This window comes from Sciurus vulgaris, assembly GCF_902686455.1.
Source record: "Sciurus vulgaris genome assembly, chromosome: 14".
Taxonomy (NCBI): domain Eukaryota; kingdom Metazoa; phylum Chordata; class Mammalia; order Rodentia; family Sciuridae; genus Sciurus; species Sciurus vulgaris.
In genome coordinates, this window is record NC_136475.1 from 125,257 (window position 1) to 145,907 (window position 20,651).

At 40.6% G+C, this 20,651-nt stretch overlaps 1 long non-coding RNA gene across 1 annotated transcript in view; it reads right to left on the reverse strand.

The window, feature by feature from the left end:
* The window catches only part of LOC306644381, a 36,237-nt gene extending 27,359 nt beyond the window's left edge, over positions 1-8,878 (reverse strand). The window contains exon 1 of the long non-coding RNA XR_013759360.1: positions 8,796-8,878. This is a non-coding gene — a long non-coding RNA (uncharacterized lncRNA). The remainder of the gene's footprint in view (positions 1-8,795) is intronic.
* Between the last annotated feature and the right edge of the window lie 11,773 nt (positions 8,879-20,651).

A 20,651-nucleotide genomic window follows, 5' to 3' on the forward strand; every position in this document is an offset into this window, starting at 1 on the left:
GATTCAATAAGGATGTGTGCTTAGAATGTACTCCTTGGTATTACTGAGAAGTGTGTTATTGTGTGGATGCATGGCAAAGTGTTCATTCACTTCAGCACTGAAAAACATCTGGGTTATTTCCTGTTTTGTACCATCAGAACTGAAGGGTCTAAGCATATTCTTAAACAAATACCTGTTCAATTCACTTTAATTTCTTACCAGTATTTAAATGACATAGCTTTTGATTTTTACCCACTACTATAAGGATTATAACATGTATCTACCATAATTTGCATAGTTTGAATATAATAATAAATGTTATTATATGTATGAATGAATTTAGTATGAATTTAATAATAAAATATATAAAAACCTTAGACTGTTTTTTCTATCCTTTGTGCAAGAATTATAAGTGCTGTATTTTCACAGTATAAATTCCACAGTACAGTTATAATTTTGCTCTAAATCTTCATAGATGTCAAAGAAATTAAGAGAAAATTATTTTAATGGGTGTTTTAAGAGTTTTTACATTAAGCTAAACAATATAATGTTCTCACTTGTTTCACCCACAAATACTGCATTCCTCAGTGAAGACTGCCTATGGGAGCTGTTACTACAGTATTTTACCAGTGATTTTCTATTGTCTATAATCCCCCTATACTTATTACTTAGAATTTTTCTCAAAGGATGATCTGTCCCCACTTTATTTTCTTCCTACCTTTCTCATGTAACCATTATATATGAATGTTAACTCATGGATATTTGGGTGATAGCAAACCACTGCTGTCATTATTTATTTTGTGTCCCACATTTTTAAAGCTTGGGTCACTAGGAGACATCTTAGACTTACTTTTTTGATATGTCCCAAACCCTTAATTTATTTTTAAAGTATTTTAATATCTTCCAGCACAAAATAGGTTTGTTTTGCATGCTCCATTTCCAAAATTTTACACTAGAATCAAATAGGGATTATTTCACAGAAGGGAGGCTGATTCAAAATTCATATGATCACATAATCCATCACACTAACAAGTTAAAGAACAAAAAACTATTCCTATCAACAGTTATGGAAAAATACCAAGGAAAGAAAAGAGAAAATAAAGATGCTGAGTTTGAGAAAGAAGAAGTACAATTGCTTTTTTTCCCCCATAATTGTCAGAATTGTTTCTGTAGAACAGAAAGAATGAACCAAAAGGTTCTGAAACAAGCTTATAGACTTTAAGGTTTGCTATGAAGTTACAGTCATCAACACAGAGAGATATTTGGCAAGGAATATACAAACAAATCAGTGGAACAGACTGGAAACTTAGAAATACACTAAAACAAGCATAACTGTTCATTCACAAGAAAATTTCAATGGAGAAAATATAGTCTTTTCAATGAATGTATGAACACCTCAAATCATAATATATATATATATATGGATACATGATTTATGTATCTGTATCTACATCTGTTTATCTATATATATGTACAGATGTAACAGATGTATAGATATATAATACTACACAAGTACATAGTTCAAGCACATACTCTAAACAGAATTTATGTAAGGAGATATATTAATGAATAAATTAATGTAAAATATAATGAATTACATATAAATAAGTCATTAATTATATATAATTTATACTTAAATATAGAATATTCTGTACATTTGTTACATATAGAAAATACATATTTAAAATAATCAGTTTCTCTGTAAAGTTGGTAGATGTACAGAACTAACAAAAAAGATTTGCTCTGATACATTAAAGAAGAAAAATGTGAATGAACTGCAAATAAATATTGGTTTTTCCTGAGCCCAGCAGAAGATAGATATCAGAAGGCAGAAAACTAACCTGGCACGGAGCTCAGGGAGACATGCAAACACAGTACGTGGCCAGGGAGAAAGGTGGAAGGGCTCAGATGGTCAGAGGAGAGGCACTGAGAGAGAGCTCCAGAATGCAGGACTGGAAAGCTCTTGCTACGTGAGGGGGAGCACTTCCTGTCAGATGTGCGACTGCCCTTGTGGCCTCTGCACCATCAGGAACCTGAGCCTCCTTGCCATCATCTCACTGTCCACCTTGTTCCTGGTACACCACCCCAGCAATCTGATCTGAATATGGCCTGAAGGTGTGTTCGTGAAGAGATCTTCATTCCAGGCCTGCGGCCATGGAGCAGTGAGCAACTGCAGTGCAAGACACAAGAGACTGTCACACACACACACACACACACACACACACACACACACACACACACACAGGCACAGAGCCGAGACTCACTGAGGCCAGTACTTCACCTCCTCACAGGAGCTGTGTGACAACCAAATTATAAGCAAGAGGCAACTCGTGAGAACTTTGGTAGCTAAGAGAACTAAGAGTAATGTGAGGCTCTCAGGTATGTTTGGAATTTGGCCAATGGTAAAAAATGTATTTTGTATGTAGGCACCTAAACTCATGAAAAAATTGAAGTAAAAATTAAACAAAACTTATACTTAAAAAGTGTGATGGTCTCTGATGTGTTATTTTACATCCTATTCTCTTCATCTTACAAGTGAATTCATGAAGATCCACTGAATTTACTCTGCCTGTAAATTTTAAGATATATCCTTTGAAAACTAATCTATTTAACAGCTGGCACTGCCTTTTCCACCTTCACCAGCCACAGTCCTGGATGCTCAACTCAACAAGCCTTCCTCTCTCCTCTGGAGATGTGTTAGAATGGAATATAAGACATTTTCCCCCTGAAAAACCTCCCAATTTGAGTATCTCATGTTTATTTCCAAATACATCCCTTAAGTACTAAGGCAGACTAATCTTGCAACACTATGAATGACTCTAATATTTAAAATAAATTTTCATTTGATCCACGTGAGTATTTAGTTCTGAAGCCAATCTTATTTTGGAGGTCACAGGAGATAGTTCTGTTACATCTCATTTTTTCTAGTAACATTGTATTAATATTGCTGCAGAAGCTCTTTTTTTCTCAACATGTCTTACATATTTTTACTGCATTTCTTGTGTAACACTTGGGAAATGAAGACCTTCACAGGTGAGTAAAACCCCCAGGGGCTGAAACTGAGGGGACTGCTATTCACAGGCTTCTTGATAAGTAATTATCAATGGTGAGAAGTACACTTAGCTCCTGGAAAATAATTTCCCTCATTTCTAAATTAAAAATCAGTACTCATACTTTACATATTTGTGAAAATAAAATGAGATGTGCACATACAAGTCCTGATACAGCAGGCAGGTGACAATGGGCCCACAGCTGCACCTAGTAGCTTATATTTTTATAATTGAATAAAGAAATTTGTACACTTCTCTTTTTCATTAGGTTGCTTTAAAGAACACCTTAGCAGTTCTCACTGGAACAAAAAGGTAATTTCTGTAGTTACAAATAAGGAGAATAGAGTGGACAGAGGCTGGCTTTGAACACTTGATCCTCCTGCCTCAGACTCCTGAGTCACTGGGATTACAGGCATGTGCCATCGTGTGCAGTTCTGATTCTTGATGTAGGCAGTAGCTACAAGGTGTGTCCCCTCTGTGATAATTTCATTGACCTATAATTCTGAAACTAATTCTATGTTTTGCTTTGTCCAATAAGATCAAAATTAGTTTTAAAAAATGGTGAAGAGCAGAAAGGAAGGATTTTAAAAGAGGACCAGGGAACAATTTAGGGGAGTAGATATATTAACTATGTTGATTGTAGTGCTGGTTTTATGGATGGACACATATCTCAAAAGATTAAAGTATATACCTGAAATATGCACAGGTTATTATATGTCAAGAACACCATAATAAAGCTATGAAAATGGGATATACCTAAAGCTGAGGTAAATAAGAAAACACATATTCTTCAATGGTTTAATAAAGAGTCTAAGACTTCATTAGCTAATCATCAGTCTCAATGGTTTGGAGAAGGCAAATTTTATGAAAAGGAGAGTACAAAAAACAGTCCAAGACAAAAAAACCAAAATTTTAAGATAATGAAAATGAGCATATCCACAGAATGTCAGCAAAGTCAAAATGTTCATGCTTTTGGCAGACAAATAAGATTGAAAGAGTTCTGGTTAAATTTGAGAAAAAAAATTATGTATCATTTACACACACACACACATACACACACATATATGTATATGTATATGATATATACGTATTTACATACGTACACACATATTCAAGGCTGCCTCATTTAATGTTGGATATACATTCTGGAAAATATATCATGGTAAATCATGTGTGTGCATGCTTTAAAAAGAAATATGAAGGGTTGGGGTTGTGGCTCAGTGGTACAGTGCTTGCCTAGCAAGTGTGAGGCACTGAGTTTGATCCTCAACACCACATAAAAGTAAAATAAATAAAGTAAAGGTATTATGTCAACCCACAACTAAAAAAGGAAATATGTAAAATTGAACAGAAAATTAAAATTTACAGAAGCAAATAAAAAACTCTTACACCGCATGTAGATGATAATGCTGTAAATCACCGTAAAGTCATTTTTCATTTTGCAATCATCCGAGCGCAGGGATACCTAGATGATACACTATTACACACCTAGGCTATGTGTGATAACTCTCATTGTACATGCAGTCCATCACCAACCCAAAGGTCATTAGGCCACACATGCCTATACGCTATAAGGTTACAGCAGTCAGTGTATACCTCATAATAAGTTGAATCAATAGAACTGTTGATCTAAAGACAGAACCTTTAAAAAGACACTTGCAATTTAGATAGTGCTAAATGACAAGAGTTTGCACTGCAGGAAAGTAGAAAAATGACACCTTCTCCAAAGAATTCTGCTGGGAAATGGGATATCTGTGTGACTGATAAATGCTACTGTAATCTTTCCTCATATCACATCATAAATCATTTTCAGAGGTAACACTTAAATATAAATGCAAAACATAAAACATTAAAAAATTATTATAACAAAGGGAGTTACAGGGTGGACATGGTGGAACACACCTGTAATAACAGCTTCTTGGAAAATTAAGGCAGGAGGATGGAAATTTCTATACCAACCTGGGCAACCTAGTGAGACTCTGTCTTAAAATAAAATTTCAAATGGGACTAGAATGTAGCTCAGTGGTAGGGCTCCTTTGGTTTCAATTCTAAAAACCAAAATGATTTTGAGTTATTTTCAAAATTATACAAAACAACATGCCAAAAAAATCATAAAATTCAGCAACATTAAAAGAAAAAAATTATTCATTGAATGTTACCATTAAAAGGTAAAAAGAGAAGTGGCATAGTTGAAAATAATTCCCTCACATATAACCAAACATTTTTAATAGAAAAGGAAAAGACAAGGGCACCAAAGAAAAGCAGGCTTGATCAATTTAGGAGATGGTGCAATAGTCAACAGTCATAAAAGTCTCCAGATCTTAAGAAATTAGAAAAATGTAAAACAAAATCACATCAGATAGATAAAATTAAATCATACTGAAAACAAGCTATGAAAGAAGTAAATTATCATGAACTAAAGATGAAACCTAAGTTGTGCTATGCTTACAGAAACTGTATCATGTATGAGGATACATGATTCACCATCAGCACAGACTTGCAGAACTGCATACGTGAACCATAAGAACACAAGAGGACACAGCAGTACTGGGCCAGACAACTGAAATGCAAAGGGTGGGGAAAGAGGGTGGACCCTGAAGAAGAGACAAATAAGACAGTGGGAAGCAATGGTTACTCGGGCCCAGCCACAATTTTGGTCACATTACATTCAATTAAACCATGAAAATCATGAGGTAAGTATTATAGAGCCATCTCTCATCCATGTGCTACTTCACATGTATGCATGCTTTAAAAGGAACTATGTACAATTTACCAGAAAATTAAAATTTACAGAACCACATAAAGACCTCAATTACACACACCACTTGTAGATAAAACTCATCCTTACAAAGATGATCATTTTCCTACCAGTTAATTTTCAATAATATCCATCAAAATTTCAGGATGCTTTCCTTTTAGTGAAAGAAGAAACAAAACAAAACACCCTACGATTCATCTGCAAAGTATACACAAAACTATACACAAAAACCCTGATTGGTAACAGCAAAACAAATAGTTATCGTTACCTGGCACTAACATGTTATAAAACTATAATTATGCATTAATAATGACTGAGGATTCATGACACAAACAAAATGCATAGCTGAATCCACATTTATGTACATTTTCTATTGTCAAGAGCCATAGGAAGGCTAATGTGAATCCAAACATATCAAGAATTATGGGGGTTGGGTTTGTGACTCAGTGGTAGAGTGCTTGCCTGGCATTTGTGAAGCACTTGGTTCAATTCTCAGCACCACATTAAAATAAAGGTCTGTCAAGAATGACACTAGATTTGAATGGGTGATCAGCCCAATCCAAAGGCAGGTGCTGGGGCTGGGGGCACACAGTTCACTGGTAGAATGTGCATGCAGAGCAGGCAAGGTCTGGGTTCAAACCCTAGCACCACAAAAAAAGTAGATGTCAATGGAGGATAATGTTGGAAATTCAGAATAGGAGACTCCTGACTCTCCCTCCACCTATGGATACACTGAATAAATACCTACTCGTGTTTCAAGTCCTTAGACAAAGTCATGTCACAAATGAATTAAGAGACTTAGGAGAGGAAGATTGGGACTATACATATCCTAATTCTAAAGTGTCCTGTGGTTTGCATCTTAATCTATTCAGTATTCAGAGAGGAAAAGACCACATATTCACAAGAATTAAGACCACAGGAAGGGCTGGAGTTGAAGGTCAGTGGTAGAGCTCTCGCCAGCATGTGTGAGGCAGCAGGTTTGATTCTCAGGACAACATATAAATAAATAAATGTCCAACAACAACAAAATTTTTTTTAAAACAAGACCACAGAAAAAAGTGATTTTTTTTTTTTTTTTTTTAATGGACATGCAAGTACTTCCATGGCTTCATTACTTCAGACCAGAGAAGACAGTGAGTTAAATGCCAAAGGTGTCAGTTTATCCCTAGAACAGCTCTGGATCTGCCAGCATACTCTATTGCTGACGGCAGTTGCAGACATTGAGCTCCTATCTAGCTGGAATCATAAATGTAAAGAGGAAAATAATGTCTGCCACTGGCAACCTGAATGGGAGATTAGCACTTCCTAAGCTCTCTCCCCCAGTTCACCCCTGTAATTACTCCAATTCTTCCTATAAGGAGTTTGCCCACATGCTGGGACCCTCAGTCTTTTCTTTCAGGGACTCCATCCCAACTTGAGTTCTGTGAACAAAGGTAACTGAGCATGTGCAAATATCCTTGGATCACAAACAAGTGGATTTACACTGGTGTGCAAGGACTTCCTTGGGCTACAATCCCCACCAGTAGTGAAGAAAAGGGGTTAAAAGGCTCAGATCCCAGAAAAACTCACAGCACACTCTCCCAGTGGCACCTTGACAGTTTGGATTCTAACCTGCATCAGGGACTTAAGAGCAAACCTCCTGCAGCCACACAGGGCTGTCAAAATGGCCAGTATCCAAAAGGTGCAAGACAAGTGCTCCACAGTATAGACGTGGAAAAAGGAACCTTATAGAATGATGGTTAGAATATAAACTGTAGGCAGTTTTTTAAAAAATAGTATAAAGGTTCTTCAGAAAACTAAAAATAGAACTGCCATATGATCCAGTAACAGCATTCTGGGTACACATCTAAAGGGATCGGAATCAGCATGTCAGAGAAATGACTGCGCTCTCGTTTTCACTGCAGTGCTATTCACAGCAGCTGCTAAAAGAAACAGAGATGCCTTTTAGTTGAAGGAGAAACCAGGGCAGCACATTCAGCTCCTCCCCTGAGAGGCTCCAACCTGACAATTCCAACTACTCTCCAGGAGCACAAGACCCCGGGAATGGTGTTCAGCAGACACTCCAGCTTCAGACATGGAGTCGTGGCACCTTGTGTCAGGCAGTTCTGAAACCCAGGGCCCGGGAAAGACGGGAAGGCGGAGTGAGGACGCCTCGCACAGTGACCTCTGCAGAGGGGAATCTCAACTTACATCGGTAAGTTTTTGTGCGGGGTAAAGACAAAGGAGGGCTGCGGAGATAGCTTAGCTGGTAGAGTGCTTGCCTCGCAGGCACTAAGGCCCTGAGTTCGATCCCCAGTACCGGAAAAAAAAAAAAAAAAAAAAAAAAAAAAAAAGACAAAGGAAAAGCACACACATTATTTTCCACAAATGGTTAAGCAATTCTCTGCTGTCCTCTCATGAAAAATTGCTCAAAACAGAAAACATAATCTTTAAAAAGTGCCACTCAGTACTTGGAGAAAAATATTAGAAAAATACTGTGTCCGTTTCAGATGTAGCATGGGAAACAAATATTTGACAATTTGGAGGGGAGGGTTTGGCCTTTGGTGTGTAGAAGGGAAGCTGGGAACGGCAGTTCATTCACAGACTAATAGAGAGCTGGGCTGCCGGGCTGGATCTGAAATGCGGCTTCCCCTGCATTTAGAAAGTCGGGAGGGAGGAGGAACTGGGGGCCCCACAGACCTCAGCTACTCTCCCGCAGGAGCCGCAGAGTCGGGACTCTCCTGATGATCGTCCCAGTTTCCACCCCAGGATCTGTGCAGATACCAGGCTGCGGCGGGCTCCACTCAGGGGCCGAGGCAGCCGTGCAGAGCCCAGAGAGGGCGTGCTGGGTCCCGGCCTGCCGACCTGCGCTGCACCAGCGCGGCCAGAGAGCACGAGGGCCGAGCTGCCCCAGAGGGCTCAGGTCTGCAGACTCCGGAGGTGACGGCCCGTAGTCTCGGTCCACCACTTCCAGGTCCCGCCGTGATCAGTCCCTCCAGGGCCAGACTGCCTCCCCACCACTCACTCACCATATCCCGGCCGCGGGCGCCCAGTGCCCTGCGGACTTTCCCGCAGCCCGGCGGCAGAGCAGCGCGGACGGCAGGCGCGGAGGACCGTGCGTCCGGCCGCGCACAGGCCGCACGGCGCTCCGGAGACCCCGCGCCGGGTGCGGAAGCCCGCCCTCTTCAGGGCCGCGCGCCGGATTGGACGGGCCTCACGCACGCACCCCTGATTGGACAGGACTTCAGGGCCGCCCCGCGGCCGAGCCCACGGAGCCAGGGTCTGAGTGACAGCGGAGGCATCCAACCAAGGAGTGAGCGGGGACAGAGTGACAGCTTCTCGCCCCGTTTCGTTCTTTTGTCTTTCTCCTCCGGGACGGTAAGCAGCCACGAGGAGACAGGACAGCGGGCGGGGCAGGCCTCGGACGGTCCGCTGGCTTCGCTTCCTTCTGCGGTGAAGCCGATCAATCAGGCTCTGCAGGGCCGATGTCCCGGGTATGGAAGTGCCCGCGGGCTGCAGAGGAGTCTGCGGGCGTTCTGTTCAGTCAGGAAACTAGTTGTGCCGCTTAGAACTCTAACTCAGGAAGGCAGTCATGAAAAGCTTGAAACTCATTGTCACTGGGAAAAGACAACTCGGTGTTCACTTTTTATCTTCCTTCTTCTGGGACCCCCTGTTACCCACAGCGTCGCTATTTGCTTTTCTCTTTCCAGGACTCGACCTGTAATGGGAAAGGGTAAAAATTCAAGACCCAGATTTCAGCATCTGCCTCTCCCTTCAGGACCCATTGTGGCTGGGAAGGGGCGAATGTTTGCTTTTGGTGGAGAGGCTGGGGATGAACCCAGGGATGAATGAAAGTTTACTTTTTCCCTCAGGGCCATTATTACTGGGAAAGGGTGTACCAGGGGATGATTAATGTTTGGCTAACTTTCCTGCCTCCTCCCAAGCCACAGTGTCCTTTCATTTTTTCCTGGGGGCTGTTTTGTAGGAATATGATTTTCCATAACCCTTCAGAACCTGTGGTCACTATTAGATATGGAAAATGAAAAGACCCCAAAACAGTGAGGCCTGAGAAAAAGGAATGACAGAACAATCCCTAAAAAGGAAGCCAAAACATTGATCCTTTCCCAAATATTTCCTTTTCCAGTGACAGTACAACAGGCTTCAGCAGGGAAAGAGATAAACACTGAATGCTGACCTGAGATCTTCGTTCTTCTCTGAGAAAAAATACTGCCCAGTAAAGACAAATTTTCAAATTCTCACAAACCTGTTTCCTGAAGGCACAAGGAAATTGGTATGCTCACTAGAACACCCTCAGAATAACCTATGTGAACCCAGTTACTTTCTTTGTTCAGTGACTGATTTTCCACCAGGAAAGTGGGTCCCTGATACCATTTCATTCCTGCATCCACTGTTCCTGTGTGAAATTTTGTTCCTGAATAAGCAGCTGAGATCATTAGTGTGGTTTACGCACTGCCCAGTCTTTTTGTGCTAACGTTTTGATTCCATGACCAGGAATCAAGAGCAAGGTACTATTCCCTGCTTCCCCACAACCCATTCCCTTCCCCCACAATCTGTTAAACAGCTGGTGAGGCCTGGAGACTGACTGTGATCTGCTGGCACCTGTAAGGCCCTCTGAAAGCTGAGGGGACCCCACAGGAGCTACAGCTGGATCTCCAAACTGTTTTCCTACCCTGTTAAATGTAGGCCTCCCCTGCCCTTCATGTTTACTTTACACGGGAGACATTTGGTGGGAGAGATGACGGAGGGCCAAAGATAACTGAGTCCAGCTGGCCAGGGCAACTCTCTGGTGCTGTATGAAGCTTCTGGGTCTGAAATCTAACTCCTGCAGCCCTTAGGGGAACCAGAAGTCAACCGCTGTGTGGGAGAAGTTTGGTGCGGGAGACAGGAGAGAGGCTCAAAGCAACTGAGGGCATCTGGCTGGGGCAACTCCCTAGTGCTGCATGAAGGCTTTGAGTCCAAAACCTGCCTCTGACAGCCTCAGGGGTACCAGACATCAGCCACCTACTAAACTTTTGTGATTTATGCCATGTGAACAATAAAGGGATTTACATTAAACACTTTGTTGGCATCAAAGGCCTACTCTTGCTTCTTCCCCAATCTTCCCTTCCCTTGCACACCTAGGAAACTTCACAAATCAAGAACCTACTTGCCTTTTTGCTTCTGCATCCACCACTGACCTTCCCATCTCTTTGGAGAGGTAAGACCCCATTTGTTAACTGGGACCCTGTACCTCATTCATTTCCTCTCTGCTGGAGAGAGACTTTGCCCTTAGGCTAACCAGGCCCCTGTCCCTGACCATGGTGATCGAGGGCAAGATATTTCCCCAGTCCTTCATGGGGAAGTCCAATTCAAGCCTGGCACATTGGTCACGTAAAGACTGCAGGAAACACTTTGCTGTCCCCTTCACCTTCTCTGTCAAACCTCTCCAAAGATGGGAACTACCCAATCAATTCCCAGAGACATACCCTTTCACTATCTCTCCACCAATCTTAAAACCCTTTATTGCCATACTGATCTTAAAATTAAATGCCTCATTAGGCTCAGTACTCAAATCTGGTCACAATATAAATTAGATAGCCAAAACACACTGCCCAAATATAGAACTCTTGATAAAAGTTTTAGAAAAACAGTTAACCCAAATGACAAGTACTTTGAACTCCCCTAAATTCAGACCCTTTTCCTCCTCCTCTCAAGTCTCTCCCTATATCAACCTTGTACTACTTTGCAGTTACTAGTTTTAAAGTTACAATCCCCTCCCTCATTCACAGCCCCTGGGATAGCTGATGAATCCCCTCCTTACAGAGCCCTTGGCCCCATACCTTCTCCTGAGACCTCTCACTCCCCTTTGGGATCCTCTCCCCAAAACCCCCCATCAGATCTTACTCTCCAAAGTCCTACAGCTCCCCTGCCAGACTCCCCATCACAAGCTCCACACTTCCCCTTCCCTTTGCCATCTCCTCCCCATCCATGGTCCAAATGCTCCCAGTACAACATATGTCCCCCTCTGGGATGCATCAGGGACTGAAGGGACCTTCCAAGTTCATATTCCTTTCTCCATGACAAATATGTCCCAAATAGAAGACAAATCAGGCTCATTTTCTGAAATCCCTGCCAAATATAGAAAGGAATTCCCCCATCTGACTCAGGCATATCGTCTCACTTGGTCAGACGTATATTATATACTCACTTCCACCCTGATCAATGATGAGCGTGCCTGTATCTGCGCATCTCTCACCTGGTGGAAACCCGAAATCCACCTGGTAGCAGACACTGCTTTTCCCTCAGTTGAACCTGATTGGCTGTATCAACCTCAAGACCCCAGGGTTATCAGGTTACTACATGTGGTCGCTTGCATCCTTGCGGGAGTGTCAAAAATGTCCCACACCCAAGTAAACTGGGAAAAGATAAAGGAAATTATCCAGGGACCTGATAAAAATCCTGCCCTGTTTTGGGCCTGACTTACTGAGGCAATCACTAAATATACAAATTTGGATGTGGACATCCCTGGTGGCAGTCTTTTTTTACATGTTAACTTTATAAGCAGGTCTGCACTTGACATGCAAGAAACTCAGACACTTAGAGAAGGGCACCAAAGCTTTCCAGAAGCAATTTCTAAATACTGCTTTTAAGACCTTTAGCAATAGGGAAGATAAGGCCAAACAAGAAAGAAAATTATCAGCTCCTAGCCTCAACCATCTATAGACTGCAAAAAGCCACTGCTGCTCATGGCCCCACCAGACCCCCTAATACATCTCTTGGACCCTGTTTCCAATGTGGACAAACTGTATATTGGGTAAAGCTTGTCAAAATCCAAGGTCCCTCACCATATCCCAATGTGTGCAGTGGGGATACTGGAAGGTGAACTGTTCTCAGAATTAAACATCTCTCCCTTCAGTGCAGCCAGTTTCCCAAGTGAACAGTGAAGCATCACTTCACTATAGTGAACAGCCAAGCATCAGGCAAACATTCCCCTTCTGGAGAGATTTTAAGAATGCAAATAACTGGTAAATATCCTCCCTTAACCCAGACCAATCCAACAGCCAGTGGCATGTCTTAGTAAGGAGCATGATAACGTTTCATAATTTTCTGCATCCTAACCTGACCTGATTACCAGCTAGGAAAAAAAGAGTTAAAAAGTCTTAGCCAGGAATTTCCCTGGCCAGACCTGCTGAAGCTGCATTGGAAAGTAAATTGCAAAAGGCAGCAGGCCCAGAAGGGGACCAACGTGAGACTGAAGGAAAAAAAATGTCCTTTTAACTTCTCCTGGGCTGCAACACAGAAAAATGGTTCCAAGACTTCCTCTCTCTTTCTCTCTCTCTCACTCTTTATCTCTCTCTTTCTCACTTTCTCTCCCTCTCTCCTTCTTTTTCTAGCTCTCTCATACTGGTTTAATGAAATGATTAATGGCCATGCCATTTTTTCTAGGACTCTTGTTTTTTCTTTAATTTCATAATTTTGTGAGCTCATGATTTTGATCCTACATACATAGGTCAATGTTTTTCTGATCAGTTCTACTTTTATTCAACTCTAGAGTTTTTAAAGCATCTATAACATTGCAATGAAGATTCACCTAGCAAAAACTACAAGGTCTTTGCTGCTGTGTTATGTGTACATGGTGTTGTTTGTCTATATATGTGCATGCATCCATATATCATGTACATGATATCAAAATTGGCATATAGATAATGAGCCTCATGAATTAAAATTCAAAAATATGGATCCAAATTAAAAATGACTTAACTCACAAGTTTCTCTAGGTGATCAAACTAATATAATGTTTATTATAAAGTGTCTAATATCTACTGTTCCCAGGACTCGTTTTCAACAAGGAAGCGATGTCAAATATTGTTCAATGCACTTTTCTGAGATCTTGTATTTTTCAGTAAATTAAGTAAATTAGATTTGACATCTATGGGATTAATCATGAATGTGTTTGCTAGAGACATCTGATTAATTTAGAGAGTTAAAATGCTAATGGTTAATATAACATCAAGTACTTCTAACTTCTTGAATTCCATGAGATCAGATACTTGAACATGTGTTTTCATAAATTGGTAAACAAACAGATGTAATTCTATGTACAAAATGTCTGAAAGTTTCAGCTGCGTTTTCAAATGGAGTACTGTAAATAACATAAAGTATTTCATCTTATTAAAATGGAAAAATTTATCTAACGTCAGAAATTTCATAAGGGTTGTTTCAGAATGTAATTTTAAAAGGGGGTCAATGGTTAAAAAATTTGAAGGTTCTAGGTATAAAAATGTTTAATAGAAGAAAAAATATTTCTGGGTAAGAAAATCTTCGTGTGAGGTAATAACATGAGGGTCTATGTATGTAAAGGGCAACTTTCAACAATTTATGTGTAATTAAGTTTGTTATATGTATGTGAAACAATCAGTTAAAGCATTTTAAGGTTTTTTCCCTAAACTCAAATACTAATGTACTGATATAAAACCAAGGTTTAATCTATATGTTAAACTGAGAAGAATTTCTTAAAATGTTAATTCACTCTTAACATTGTTTAAGTTTTATTCTTTAGAGTAACCAGCCCTGAAGGAACTTTATACAACTCTGGTTAAACAGCAACTGCCTTACAGAATCTAGATTTTTCTTTAAGAACTAAACTTGGTTAATATAAAAACATCAGTATAATTGTGGTGCTGCTACTCCTCTTCTTTGTATATTGAATGTGTTCATATCATCCAGGTGTACAAGTCTTTAAAACAGGAAATTTAAAAGTAAATTTATCAAGTTGCTGTTCTCCAAACTAAAGTTTTCTGGAATGGTGATTTTAAACTTATAAGAATAGAAAATTTAATTGGAGATTTATTCTTATTACTTAATGTTCTGTAAGTGAAGCTAAGTCTTATGTTATTTTATACACTGGGATTAAAGTGCAAATGTATTTCTGAAAGATAATAAGAAGAGACTGATCAATTTAAAGGTTAATAACATAAAACATAAAAACATTTTGCCAATTTTCCACACAAAAGTTAAAAGCTCTCTCAGTCTTACTTTGATTCATGTTTTAAGTGTAATGTTAAATTGTATTAATTAATGTTTATATGAATTCAGGAAGCAATATATACAAACTTTGTAAAATGACATTTAAGAAAGAGGCAAAGATCAGTTTGAGAACTAGAACACTTTACCTAAAATTCATCAAGAGCCCCACCTTACCTGAGATAATTCTCTGCCTCCCACCTTACTACATGTTAGAGTGGCTCTATAATTGGCTGGCTCTATAATTGGCTCATTTAAAGTTATGTTCAGAAGATTGATGTTTGTTGTAAGGATTACTGTCATCTCAAACAGGGATGTAACGTATACTGCAGCTAAAACTAAACATAGATATCACACAAACTGACATGTTTTTACTCTTGTTAATTTTATTTTGTATTTTCCTTGTAAATTCTGTAATTGTTGCTTGTTAATGTATTGCAGAGGTACTGCATCAAGAACACACTACCCAGGCTAATTTGAGATAATAATCCATCACCTACAAGACAGATAGGATATAAGGCTAACTTCTAGTACTAACACAGACCCCATTAAATATAAGGGGTAAATGACTATAAGGTTATAGACCTTATAACCTTATAAAAAAATCAACATTTGACTGATGCCCTCTGAGTCAGCCTAAACCCAGGGAACTGGAGAACTTTTCTAAGGAGCTTTGCAACTCTGGGCACATAACCTCACACTCAGGGGTATTAATGAGACCACTAGAGAATGGAAAGCCAATCAGTGCCCCTGCTTGAAAGAGGAGGGTCATTGGAGAAGGAGACATCCCTGATGCTTCCAAGGGAAGCCACCTCATCAAGTAGACCATAGCCAATTCTGTCAGGCAGGCGGCTCTAAAAGAGCTAAGAAACTGCTTTTAAATTCCCCAAGGGTAACCCCTGTGGGAACTCAGCTGACCCTTAACAGCAGATACAACAAGGTCAATTTGACCAGCTTGTCTTAAACACCTCGCAAAAACAGTCATAACCAGAAGACAGCCAAACTTGGGCATTTAGAAGACAAACAATAGTTCTTTTAAATAAAATCAAGATATACACTGTGTCAGTCCCACAGCCCTGATGCCCCCAAACTTGAGATTCGTTCTTTATGAGGCTTATATTCATCCTTTCCTACCAAAAACCAAACTAGTCTTCCTTCTCCGTGCTACAGTTGTTTCCCTCACCTAAGGAACTAGTTAATCTTCACATATTACTATATAATGTTTTCTTCTCCCTATTTTAGTCTTACAGTTTTTTAATAAAGTGGTCACCTCAGCAGCAACTGCCAGGAACTTCCCAGAGTAGCCCTCCTCCCGGCTCACCAGGCCCCTCTGGAGCAGCATAGGAAGGGCCAACGCCCCTTGCGAGGACCTGGGGCTCCCGCTTGTCCTCTTGCCTGGCCCGTACCCGCCTGCAGAACCGGAGAGGAGGCCTGCCAGCTGAAGCGGCCAGAGGCCCCTGACTTCCTCCCTCCCTTCGGTCTGCCTATCAGCCGTGGAAGTCACGCCGCGATCGCTGCGCCGCACGGCCACAGCACTCGGCTGCGTGTTTCCCAGGGGCTGAGCATCCCTGCGAAGGACGCCAAAGCCTTGACCCTTCGGCACACGCGTCCTTTCCTGGTGGCGGCCGACGCGACCCCGAGGGAGAGATGAGCCCGAGCCTGGACCCGGGCGCTCCGTTCTTCTCCGTGCGGGCCGCGCGGTAGGGGCCGCGTGAAGATCCGCCGCGCGGCTGGCCCGATGGAGCCGCTGTGCGTGGCCGCCAGGGCGCGAGGTCCGTGCGCGCCCCATTCCAAGGCGCCTGCATGGTCATCCTTTGGCTTGCGGTCAGGGCCTGTGCCGGGCATCGAGCCCAGGGCCTCTGCTTGCTGGGCAAGTGCTGGACCACTGAGGTGCACCCGGCCCTCTTCTTCTTCAGTACTTCTTTTTTTTTTGTATTTTACACAAGAACTCAGACAAACCTGAGCTCCTGATGATTCTTATGTCTTCTCGGAAACCTCCCTCCAAGGCCGACCCGCGTGAGTTCCCACTTGGTTGGGCCTACTGCATGAGGTGGACTTTGAGAGCGTCCCCACCACTTGTGGAAAAGATCCTCCTTTTCCCATTGACGAGCATGCCTGTCCAAGCCGCCTGACCACCCAGCTGTGAGTGTGCCCGCGTCCTCCGCTGCCTGCACTCGGTCTCCGTCCTCACACTGTGTGCGCGTCAGGGTGATCAGTCTCGTGGCTCCGGCATTTTTCTTTACTGCTTCTTTTACTCTTCTGTGTTCTTTGCTTTTTAAAGTTCATTTTAGATTTGGCTTTTCAGTGTCCACACAAAGACCTGCCGGGTTATGTTTGGGGTTACAATGAATGTATGGCTGAGTGTGAGGAAGAATTGAGATTCGTAACAATATTGAACCTTTTCATCTGTGACAGTGACATATCCCTCGACCTATTTAACTCTTTGTAGTTGCTCTCAGTCTGTTTTGTATGTGTAGTTTTCAGGGTATAGGCTTTGAATGGCATTTATCAAAACATAGATATAATTATGTCTTTGATGGGTTGTGGAACTTAATAAGTATTTAAAACTTTCTGATGTGTGTTGTAAATGGTGCTGTTTTAAAATTTTGATTTCTGCTGAATGCAGTGGAGACATGCTACTCAGAAGAATGAAGACAGAAGGATTACAAATGAAAGTCAACATAAAAAATTAACCAGACCCTGTCTACAAAATAAAATTCAAAGGGGCTGGGGTCATGAGTGGCCCAGGGTTCAATCACCAGAACTAAAAAAAGAGAAAAGAAAATCATTTTCTACTATTTGTTGCTAGGATATGGAAACACAATTGATTTAAAATAATTTTACATGATGTAATTTTGATTTTTCTTTGTGTTACTTGTTTGTATTTGCAGAAACAAATGATTTTTTTTGTTATGTATTCTTTTAATTTTTCCATCAGTAAAAGAGATTGTTCCTTATGAAGAAAGATTTAGGAAATACAGATAAGATTTAAAAAGTTATCATGTTATGGTTTTTATGTTTGAAATGTATTTTCCTTGGACTGAAAACTCAGATATTTCTAAACATTTTATAATGGCATTATTTGTTTCTGTCAAAACAAATGTGTGCTGATGAAAACAGCTGTGTGTACAGGTGTTAGAATTCTGGTGATGCTGTTTCCATTTCTCTGGGATAAATGCTGAGGAGTATCATGGTTGTTTCACTGATTAGTTTTCTAAGAAAGTATCATACTGATTTTCAAAGTGCTGTATGATTTTACACTCCCACCAGCAATATATAAAGTGAGCCAGTTTCTCTGCCTCTTCACCACTTTCCTTCACTGTCTTTATCCCACTTACGCCGATGGATGTGAATCGATTTCTCACTGAGGTTTCCATTTGTATTTTCACGAAGGTGATGAACAGTTTTCATGTCTTTACTTTTCCTCCTCTTTCCTCTTAAGTTAATCCATGAACACACTGAAGAGATTCATTCCTTGTAGCAGTTTTCTGGCAGATGTTCTGCACGTTTTGCTTTCTGCACTGCTAAAACCTCCAGGGTGGTTTTGGGTAAGAGTGATCAGAGCAGACGCCTGGCCTTGTTTCTTCTTTTGTGGAGAAAGCATTTGATTTTTTACCATTAAGTATATTTTCTAGAATTTTGGAGATGCCTTATATCCTGGCCTAGAACTTTCCTTTTATTCATAGTGTGATGCATTTTTATCACAAATAGTATCACACTGTGTCCAATGCTTTGTTTGGCATCTGTTAAGATGATTATCTATTTTTGAGGGGGTCACCAGAGGTTGAACTCAGGGGCACTCAACCATTAAACCATATCCCCACTCTAATTTTTTAGACTATTTATTTATTTCAGTCTATTTATTTAGTGACAGGGTCTCACTCAGTTGCTTAGGGCCTCTCCAAGTTTCTGAGAGTGCCTTTGAACTCGAGATCCTCCTGTCTTAGCCTCCTGAGCCACTGGTATGTGCCACCTTGCCTGGTTGATTATCTTATTATGATGTCATATCAACAGACTAAAGAAGATGATTATTGGTTTTAAAAGACTGATCTTACATTCCTTGGACACTTTTCGCTTAGCCATGGCTTATTATCCATATTTTATATTGCTATATTTTATATCGTTTTTGCATATGTGTTCCTGAGGGATATTTTTCTGTCCTTTAATTTTGTGATGCCTTTGTCCTTTTAACAGCAGAAAAACAGAGGTCTTATAGGAAGAGTACAGAAATTTTGCCACCTCTTCACATTTCTGTAGTCCTTTGTGTAAACATGTAATTCTTCCTTAAATATTTGGTGTTGATGTGCACATTGATGTACAACTATGATCCCAGATAGGAGGCTGAGAACAGAAGAATTTCAAGTTCAAGGCCAGATTCAGCAATTTTGTGAGAATGCCCCTCAATATAAAAATAGCTGGGGGTGAAGCTCAGTGATGAAACACTCGTCTACTGTGTGGAAATCTCTGGGTTTAGTTTCCAGTACAATGAAAAAATAGTTTGTTAAAATTCAGCAGTGAAGTCACTTGAGTCTAAACTTAAAAGGAGTGTTTCAGCCATTAAAAATTCTTTAATATATAGAGAGCTGTTCAGTTTATCTCTTTCTCATGTAAACTTTAATATTTCCCTTCTTTCAAGAAATGTGTCTATTTTGCTGGATTGGTGCATGCCTGTAGTCCCAATGGCTTGGGAGGCTAAGGCAAGAGGATCACAGGTTCAAAGCCAGCCTCAGCAACTTGGCAAGGCCATAAGGCACTTAGCAAGATCCTGTCTCAAAATAAAAATTTAAATGAAAGGACTAGGGATGTTACTCAGTGGTTAAGCACCCCCAGGTTCATGAATCTAGAGCTGAACTTGCTGTTATTTTTTCTTTCTATTATAACATAATACTGCATGACATTTTCCATTATAACTCTTAAGTGTAAAATTCTATGGCATTAGGTGCACTACAGTGTTGTGCTGCCATCTCTATCACTCATTTTCAGAACTTTATAACCATGCCATCATTTATGCTCCTGCTCCATTAGTGTTAGAATGATTTTAATGATAAGGAGCAATGATTTTATGATCACCCTCACAGTTGCTCTTTCCAGTGACCTTCATCATCTCATCTAGTACCAGTTTCCTTTGATACGATTGCTCTTCCATGAGTGAGGCTGTCATTGCATGTGGTGTAGAAGAAGAATCTGTTATCAAAAGCCGAGTTCTTGCCCCAATGCCAATTCAATTAAAAAAAAACATGGTTTGAGAAAAAGAAAAAAAATTTTGACTTGCAAAGGAGAAACACAGTTGACTACTATCCCAGAGACTGTGATTCTGCCCATTTTAGGGAACTGAGGGCTTTTAAAGAGGTGACTCAAAGGCTGCATTCCAGGCGAGTCTTATCAGGGGTCATAATTCACTCATATATTTGGGATCTAGCCATTTCCTACGCCTTCTGGTGCTGTTCCTGAAGTCTGAATTTCTTGATTCCTGTGGTGTGAGTGAGCTCAAGGACAGATAATTGCCTAGGATGGGAAGAAAGCTAATCTTGCTTTCTCCAAGGTTAGTAAGGGGCTGGGGAGAAGAAAAAGGGAAACAAAACATGTCAGGTATAAAATACGACTCAGTGGCAAAGAAGAAAGTGTTATGTTCACAGCATGAAGTGGACCCGTTACAAATCCAGAATTCTGTCTAGTGATAGATGCATACCCAAAACTCACAAGTTTGTATAGCAGTGAAGTGTAATTTGTTAGCAATTCAAAGTGTACTTTAATTACCTTTATGCATATAAAAGTGTACAATTACAGACCTAAGACAAGTGATCATTCATTCATTCAAATGAATGAAAGAATGTGGGGTGAACAGCCAAAATAGTTCTCAG